The following is a 10,557-nucleotide window of genomic DNA, read 5'->3' as shown; positions in this document are numbered from 1 at the left end:
ACTCATTTAGATTTTTGTTTTTAGAAAATCTGCCACTTAAGCTCATTTAAATGACCCATTCATAAAATACATGAACTCTTCGAGGCATCTAAGCTCGAAATACAAGATTCTATTATCCTTTAAGAGTCTCTGAATGCAAATTTTATCTAATTTTTTCAGACAATATTATTCTAGACAACGACAATTCAAGTCGGCCATAAAACACGATTCTTAGAGTTTCTTAGAAATAAAATTCACAGCATGATATTTCATCCTTTGTTTAGAGAAATAGAAAATGGAAAATACGAAAACGACGAAAACATGATAGATATATAAAACCTTGATTAATCTTTTGGTGTCTTTACTTGAACTGCTTAATTCAAAATTTATTGTCAAAATAACAGAAGCAAATATTCATTTTCTTTTATAGGGAAGAAATTATCAGATTGAGAAACAAATCACTGAAAATTTCAATGTTTCGAAGGAATGCTTGATTTTATGGATATGATTGATAAGAGAAAAATAGTAAGTGAAAAAAAACTCAGTATTGCATAATTTACAAAATTGCTTTAGTTAATTATGCTCCTTCGTGTAACCTCATGTATCTATATTTTCTTAATTTGCATTTCCGGAAATATGATCTATGTAATGGAAGCTATGATATTGCAAAATATTGTTTGACCGTATTCTTTAATCTTTTATATATACCCTACAAAAATATTTCTCTAACGTCATCTGTTAAACCTTTATTATTATGCTAAACGCCGTTGTTTAACATTCAAAACAAATGTGAGTAGAATAAAGACACGAAGAGCACTATATTCCTTGAGATCTGTAATTCTTTCTTATATTTCTCTATATTCGCTGATATGTAATAATTTGTGTATATATCTCTCTTCATCTGTAACTCCGTCTCTTCCTATCTCCATTTCTTTCTGGAGTTAGCGTTTTCTTTACATTCATTCAGCTCGTCTTTGTTTACTATATCCCTTTAACTCCGTGATTTTAATCCATTTATTTACGTTATAGACTTTAAAGTTCCATTTAAACTCATTCACAAATGCCTTACTATTTTTTTTCATTTTGTTTTTTCGAAGTCCCTTAATTTTGTTCGTTTCAAGGCTATTATCTAAACATTTTTAAATGCTCACTCACGAAAACTATTAGATAATTAAGTATTTTTAATCCATTTATATCATTTTTTTAGAAAATCTGTCACTTAAGCTCATTCGTATGTCCCATTCATAAAATACATGATCGCTTCGCGGCATCTAAACGCGAAATCCAATGTATTATGATCCTTAAATAGTTTTCGAATGCGAATTCTATCATTCAATTTCTTCAATCAATTAAATTTCAAACAACAGCAATTAAAGTCGGCGATAAAACATGGACTCATTGAGTTTCTTAGAAGTAAAATTCACAACCTGACACTATGTCCTTTGTTTACAGAAATAGAAAATGTGAGAAAATACGAAAACGACGAAAAACGTACTAAATATACAAAACCTTAAATGATCATCTAAATTTGGCGTTTTTACTTGAATTGTTAAACCCAAAAGTTAAAAAATGTGAAATAAATGAAGCAGATATTCATATTTTCTTAATTTGCATTTCCGGAAATATGATCTATGTAATGGAAGCTATGATATTGCAAAATATTGTTTGACCATATTTTTTAATCTTTTAAATATACCCTACAAAAATATGTCTCTAATGCCATATGATAAACCATTACCATGCCAAACACCGGTTTTTTTAACATTAACTATAAATGTGAGTAGAACAGAGAAATGAAGAGCTTTTGTATCATGTAATATCTTAGTCACTAAGGGTTTGAGTGATGCGTGGTTTGAATTCACGGAAAAGATGAATTGAGAGATAAGAAAGATTGTAATGAGTGAATCGTCTTAAAGTTTTGTGTGTCAAAGCTGGAAACAAATTAAGGAAATTTTCAAACTACTTTAACATATGTCAAGATTTTATGAATATGATGCATGATTGATACGGAAGTCAGTGACAGAGAAATGGGTCTTACACAACACAGCTATATTGACTAAATTCACTTGCACAAGCATTTTTCATCAAATTTCTGTTATTTGTAATTCAATAAACTCATTCACCTACACCGCATTGTCTAAATTTTATTTTGTTTAACTCCGTCTTAAACTTTCTTTCAAAGAAAATTTGTCAATTAACGTTTTCTATAGTCTCATTCAATTCAGTTGTGTCCTGTATTCCTTTAATTCTGATTCAAACCAATTAATCAACAGGTTGTTATATAAAACTACCTTTAAAACCCATTCATGTGTTTTCTGTTATTGACACGTTTTCTTTTAGCGTCGTGACTTCATTAGAAATCCACTGTTTGAACTTCCTTTTAAATACATTCACGTATATTCTTGTGTGCTCCTATCTCTTTAAAATTATCCTTTAATTTCATTCCAAAAGAATCTGTTACCTAATTTCATTGATTAAAATATATTTCCCTGGAATTCTGCAGACACCACGGCATGAAAATCTTACTGAAAATGAGATGAATAGACTTGTTGGGATACTAAAGGAAAATAGCTACACGGTCGCTCAAAATACATACCCGGAGGAGACCCTGGACACCTGTGGCATGACCCAGGGGAAAAGGGTCGAGTTATCACAACGAAAAACTTGATACAATGTCAGTCAGTTGGATAATTGTTTCTTTACGAAACGAAATTTGTGTTACATAACAATGGATGGCAACATCCTTCATCATCATCAAGAAACAAACATTTTTTATACATTGTATTTTTGACGATCGTCATAGATTTTGATTTAGTAACCCAACAATTCGACTGTCATGAAGACCAATAATATTATACACAGTTACTAATAAAAACAAGTAATTTGGTGATTACTACTGACTTGATTTACTGAGATCAGGTAGAAATACAGAGGAGGTATACAGAGGAGGGCCAGAGAAGCCTGGATTCAACATCCCAACCTTATAAAACCAAGTGGACAAAGCACAACAGGCGAGGCCGACAGGTACACGCGACAGGTCGGAGTCTAGAGAACCGACAATGAGTAAATAAGCAAGAGCTTGTGTAGGTAGGTTATATGAGCTGGTAAAGTCCCCGTCGGCCAGACAGCAGTGGGAGGAAGGGCTTAGCATTCTCGAGTATCGTGTTGGACGACCCACGACCTGACTCGCTAATGTATTACATCTTGCAAGCGTCGCCATCAGGCAGGGAATATATTACCCGGCGAACACTCCTTATAGCGACCTTAAACATCAGCAACACATTACTTACTCTTCAACCCTCAGACAGTGGGATTTAAAGTTCGTTCGACGATTCAATCGCTTTCGCGAACTGTAAGTCTTAGATACGTGTACGATAGTGGGGTAGAAAATGGAATGATGTGGCACATTAGGTGAAAAATGAAGACAGTGAAGAACACTGTGTGTGTGTGTGTGTGTGTGTGTGTGTGTGTGTGTGTGTGTGTGTGGAATACATACAGTGGCTTGGGCATGCGTGGTGGGTTGAGAGGAGTGGAGAGAGAGAGAGAGAGAGAGAGAGAGAGAGAGAGAGAGAGAGAGAGAGAGAGAGAGAGAGAGAGAGAGAGAGGCATCACTTCGCAGATATCATCGCCAGAACACGAAACGCTTGGTTACATCATCATCAGTTCTCCAGCCTGGTGACATCACCAGGTCACAGTGACCTGCTGACGTCACCAGCACGCCAGGAAAGGATGACATCAATAACAGAAATGAAAGGCGCTGACATCAGTGATGTGACATAATGCGATGATGTCAGAAAGACTGTGACATCAGGGTGTAACCTTATTTCAGGAGCACACATGAGGGTGACATCAATAGTCCACACGAAAGGTGATGTCATTTGTGGCGAACCTCAGTATTTCTAGTGGAAGTAAACAAAAACCTTTTTGACATCAGAGGCACGAGACATCTTCATGATAGATGCGACAAACTACATCACAGTGAAGTCAATAGAACACAATGACTTCATGATATCAAGGGGACCAGAAGAAGCCTGTGTTAATGACTTCAGCAATACGCATTGACCTGGTGAAGACATTAATAGACAAAGTCTTGGTGACATCAAATAACACTCAAAACGGATGACATCACCTCACACAACATATTGGAAACGACACAAAACAAACCTAGTGACTTCAGGAACACATATTCATTCTCATGACATCACTAGGAACACAATTACCATATAATACAGTGGTGACATCATCATGTAACACAACACTGTGACATCATCATGTAACACGTAACACTGGTGACATCATCGTGTAACACGTAACACTGGTGACATCATCGTGGAACACATAACACTGGTGACATCACTCACACACACAAAGTCAAGTGACGTCAACACTTTAGTCATATCAGCAGAACAGATCAAACCTCGTTGACATCATCAGGGAAAGTAGTTACAAGTGACATCACACAGAAGTCCTCATGCAGCTCAGGCAGGGAGATATGTTCATCATACATCAATGGAAGAGATAATGTGTTAGGTGAAGAAGTCTGATCGTCATGTGAATGGCTACCATCTATTGCCCGTTATCTATTTTCCTTCATCTATCGTTGCATGCAATGTATGAATGACATAATTTAATCTGTGTTCTGATATATTTATTCTTGTGTTGCTCTACTGACTGTAAGAACACAAAACAAAACCATGATTCTGGAATTAGATCTTTAGTAAGGAATACACACAATTTGGTATTTGATAATATTTTTGTCTATGTTTACTTAATTCTAGGTGAGAGGGTTACAAGCCAACTGTGATATGGTCGCGTTTCGTTCATACTAAGACTTTAGACTCTGAAAACGCGAACTGATTATGGCCAAATAGACTAAATTGAATCATGAATTATAGAAATCTGAATCTTACTGGCTCAATTTTGTCTCTTTAAAAAGTTGCAACTGGATGCTCTCTTGATGTTGGGATTTATCAACGTGCTACTACTGCTATTACCCAGTCTGATGCTCTGATCATGCCTTCACTCTCTCGATGCTCTGATCATGCCTTCACCCTCTCGATGAATACCCTCCAATACAGCTTATCATGTATACTCAACAAACATATGCCTCTGTAGTTTGAACACTCACCTTTATTCCCCTTGCCACTGTATATAGTGGCACTATACATGCATTTCGCCAATCCTCAGGCATTTCACCATGATCTACATATACATTGAAAGACTTGAATAACTAATCAACCAGACAGTCATCCCCTTTCTTCATAAACTCAACTGCAGTACCATTCCCACCAGCCGCCTTGCCACATTTCATCTTACGTAAGGTTTTCACCACCTCTTCTCTTTTCACCAAACCACTCTCCATAATTCTCTCACTTCACATAACCCTTCCCCTTCTCCCCCTTATCATCCAAACACCTTACATCTGCCACCCTATCATCAGACAAATGCAACAGCCCTTCATATCATTATCATTATCATTATTATTATTATCATCATCACAGAGGACGACAATGAATGGAGGTTGCGCAATGTCTGACCTCGTTGTCCAGATTCCTGTGTGTAAGACATACAAAAAAAAAAAAAAAACCCGAGAAAATATACGTGGCATTATTACATATCTCCCTGGACACTTCAAAGCAGGAGTCACTGAAAGGAAGATTGATAACAGGGATGAGAAAGAAGGTTGATACTGCGTGCAAATTAACGATCCACAAGTAATTTCTTAATTACTGAGATTAATGGCTACATATATATTTTGATCTAATAAATAAAAGCACCAATTATAGAATATTTACGATATATACCAAAAAAAAAAGGTTGAACAAACGTTTGTGGTCAGAAACTGAATATAGATGAAAATGATTCCCGCTATATATAGCCATTATTTCAGGCCAGACAATATAATAGAACGCCTCGTTGTCCGATATCTAAATCCAGTTCAGGAGATCAAAAGGCCAACTCGAGAGGCCCCCACAACATATTGTGGCCCTGAATAAGCCCCCCCCTAACCCTCCCTAATACCTGGAGAGGTGGGGGAGGTGCCGTGCCCACCTGCAACGAAGGTATAATTGATAGTGTGTACTTGAGTCCCCCCTGCAGCGAAAATGAATGAACTCTCATATAAGGCCAAGCCACTCCCGCCACTCGCTGACAACGCTGCCACTTAACCACCCATTCTCTTTTTTCCCTTCCACCTTAACCATTATCACAAAATGGAAATCTACGCTCCGATTTACTTCTAATTTCATCGCGAGTATCACAGAGGTGCAACGTTCGGGGAAATCTGCATGCAGTGCACAGAATCGTGATGAAAATAGGAAAAGATTCGGGGGAATTTGGCAACTCCCTGCAATGAATGGAAGGCTTGGTTTTGCCATACAGATCTCTAGTTAAAGGACAGGGTATTTCTCAAAGTATTTATCTTGCCGGGGAGGCCAAGCGTAAACGATCGTGTACTCGTCCATTACTCCCAGGATCTGCATGTCTCCGGAATGTTTTGATACCAAATTAGGGCTAGGATTGTCTCCCTCGCGAACGATGGCGAAGACCAGATACCACTTGACTGTAATCGTGGGCCGCTGTGATAGGCAAAGAACATGGACAGCCATAAAGTCCTGGTGTTGTTGCTTGCCTGCAGACATTGACTGCCTGTTTGGAGGCTTCAATCAGACGCAGTTTAAAGGATAAGATGGAATTCCTGCAACATGACGTGAGAAGTTAAAAAGTCTGTTGTTCCTCTTCGAATGGACGTGGCTCCTCTGTGGCCAAAAAGTTCAAAAATGAGTGAAAAATGTTGGTAAAATATTGGCTGGGTGCTTAGCCCCAGGTCAAGCCCTTGTGAACCTTCCATTCTTGCGTCTCTCCTTAAGGCACAGGTTTTTAGATTTAAGACACACGCTCGTGTTCACAGACGACAAGTCAGGTAAAAAGGGGAATTCAGTTTTGGTGAAATATATTTGACGTTGAGATAGTCTGATGTGACTAAGTAGTGGGTTCTATCTGCTCTGAACGCGGCCTCTGGTGGTGTTTACATTGTTTGCTCTGAACACGACAACTAATCTTTTGCAAACATGTTCAGCAGAGAACATGGACGTAGGATAGTCTAAAATAGAATGCCTTATTTATTGAGGCCTTGGGAAAATATAATCACTTATTTTTTTTTTTTTTTTGGTGTTAAATCAGGTTTAGGATGCGAGACACCCCAGATGATGTCATCTAACGAGATTATTCTTTGTTGCTTTTTGCTTGTGTAAAGGACACCACTTTCACAAACGTAGATACACACACACACACACACACACACACACACATATATATATATATATACACCCACACACACACGCACACACACACACACGAATAAGATTCACATACTAGAAAACCATACACATGCAGTCTCTTAAAGATACATACACACATACACGAGAGAGAGAGAGAGAGAGAGAGAGAGAGAGAGAGAGAGAGAGAGAGAGAGAGAGAGAATTGTGATTGTGAAGACACGATAGACACTGAGAGCAGGTTAATATGAGTTCCCTGACGCGAACGCCCTTCCACTGCTCTCACTCAATCATCTACATTTCACATCTTCTACCATCTTTGATGGCTCCCAATCTACTATATTCAAAGCTTAATTGGTCCCTCTATTTCACTCTCACTTCTCTCTCTCTCTCTCTCTCTCTCTCTCTCTCTCTCTCTCTCTCTCTCTCTCTCTCTCTCTCACATCATTTACATCCACATCTTTCATTGGCCTTCATTAGCAAGGCTACGTAACACCCGGCAAGCAATTGCGTCACATGATTACTGTGTGGCCGTCAGCACCCCCAGGGATAGCGGACTGTTGGTTGTCACATCTGTTTCTTTCCTTACACACCCAAGTTTGGAGTCCCTTTAAACCTCCTCGTATCTTTCCTTCCATCTATACGACTTGATGCTTTTCCAAAAGCGAGACTTTACACCTTTGGAAAGATTTTTGAATAATCTTTTCTCTTCCTCTTTACGCCTCTCTTTCTCTACCTATTCACTCAAGTAATGCTTTAGAGGAAGACTTTAAGCGCGAGAAGGAATACACAAATGGCCATTCCCTTTTTGACCCTGCTTAGCTAAGGTACGCTGTGAGGCTTCTCCCTATTAAGGAGGGAGAGAGGACCGCTAATTAGGGCGAGGACCCCAGCTCCCTTACATGGCTCCGCCTTCCACACTATCACGGACGCTTCTCACTGACGTCTTTCACCACTTGAGTTCTCCCTGTGAAGGAAGAATTGAAGGAAATGTATCGACGAATGAAATAAAGCTGTACGAAGGAGTGCATAATCTGCACCATACCGACCTCTGTCTGGTGATCAGACGGCCACCAGAGCCCAAGATGGGCCACACACACACACACACACACACACACACACACACACACACAAGAACTGCTTATAAACCGGCTGGAGCACAGACCGGCTGGGCCACAAACAGGCAGGGCCACAGGCCGGATGGGATACAGACGAGGTGAGCAGCCACAGACTCGCTGGATCAATGTGTGAATGAAACCTCAGACCGACCCCCCTGGGAAGACATACTAGAACAGGGACCTGTAGAACCACACTGTGGCTGAACCACAGACATGAACGGAGGAGCCAAAGACACCAGGAGAACCTCAGAACCGTCGGGGAAGCGGCTCAGAAACCAGCCGTGTGGATGGCGAGGCAGACCGACTCGCTCTGAGAGATTAAAAAAAAAAAAAGAGTCGTATTTTCAGGTGTGAGTCAGAATGTCGAGAATGAATGAAGGTGCCTGGTAACCCTTTGCCTTTCCAGGCGTCCAGGCCCCTGGGGGGAGACATTGCTCATCTCTGCAGCGCATGTTCAGGGCTTCAACTCCCCCACTTAGGGAGTGGGGGAGGAAGAGAAGGGAGAATAGGGGGAGGATGAGGATGGAAGATCTATGGGGAAGGCTGGGAAGTGCTGGCAAGGGTTCAAAGATTCTCTGAAACACACACACACACACACACACACACACACAGCGAAAGAAATAAAATATCTAGAGAAATATAAAGAGGATACCAAATGGTCTTGCCCCATACAAGGCTCATTTTCTTTCTTGAAATTCCATATTTGATGAAAAAAAAATGCAGATGCATTGGACTGGTAAAAGGTAAACGTCATAACTTTCTATGAGAAAAGAGACCAGGAAGAAGAAAACGAAATACAAAACAGTCGTTCCAACGAGTGTCGTCTATAAAATGTTTCTACAGGATTGAACACTGTTTAGACAAAAGAAAGGCTAGGGAGATTGGACTGCCAGAAAGCGTTTGACACTATACCTACACTAGAGGCTGGTAAAGAGGCTGAATCACGAGGCAGATTATGGGAGAGACTACTTTGGTGGATGGAAATTTATCTTAGTGGAACGAAACAAAGGACGCGTTTCAGAGGAGCCTTTTCAAAATGGCCTGAGGTAGTCAGTGAATGCCGCATGGGTCTGTTCTGGAGCCGTTATTCTTCTTGACCCGTGCAAGTAACTTGCCAGAGGGAATAGACTCCTACCTGGCTATGTTTGCTGATGATGCCAAGGTCATGACAAGGAAAAGACTGAAAAACGAAGAGGAGTTATATAAAACTACGATGGGACCTGGACGAATTGTAAAGCTGGTCCAAGCTATGGTTGATAAGATTCAACTCAGGTAAATGGAAAGAAATGAGGATGGGATACAGCAAGAGAGGGAAGGATTTTCTTTTCTATATTGACAGAAACATTAAGGGCAAAGCATGCCCCAGTCAAAGACCAACTTAGGTGCCAGAAAATAAAAAAGCTAAAGAAAAGACGAAGAAATTAATCAGGGCATTTGTGAAACTTTATCTTAAATGAGTGAATGTTATATGAAGAGGAGGAAGATGTTAGAAGGAAGATAATTCTCCAGCTTGGCTGTTTTAGGGAAGGAGGTGTGATGGCTGCCATTTTCTCGTGTGAGAGAGAGACATGGGAATCGACATCGTCCCATGATTGTCCCCAAAGTCCCACATTGTCCCCAGAGTCCCACATTGTCCCTAGAGTCCCACATTGTCCCCTGAGTCCCACATTGTCCCTAAAGTCCCACATTGTCCCTAAAGTCCCACATTGTCCCCAGACTCCCACACTGGGAGAAAAGTAATGAAAAATGTGAACTGATTTGAGCCACACTGCTCAGCCAGGGTTCTCACAGACTCGAGAAGAGTCGTCCGTAATTATTATACACGTCGCCCTAACTCACCCCTGTGACCCTGATAATTCAACCATATGACCCCAATTTACATCCTGACCCCAGCTGAGACGAAACAACTGATTTCGTGACTCTAACCGGTTTTATAACCTCACATGATTCCGAGACATGAAACGATTGATTTTTAAGGATCCTGAAGTGTAACTGGTGTCCCAGTTTGATCCCAGTTTGATAAATGATAACGCAAATAAAAAGCCATATATATATATATATATATATATATATATATATATATATATATATATATATATATATGTATATATATATATATATATATATATATATATATATATATATATATATATATATGGCTTCCATATATATATATATATGGC

Source organism: Panulirus ornatus, chromosome 34, assembly GCF_036320965.1.
Source record: "Panulirus ornatus isolate Po-2019 chromosome 34, ASM3632096v1, whole genome shotgun sequence".
Classification (NCBI taxonomy): domain Eukaryota; kingdom Metazoa; phylum Arthropoda; class Malacostraca; order Decapoda; family Palinuridae; genus Panulirus; species Panulirus ornatus.
Note: the sequence above shows the minus strand (reverse complement) of the source record.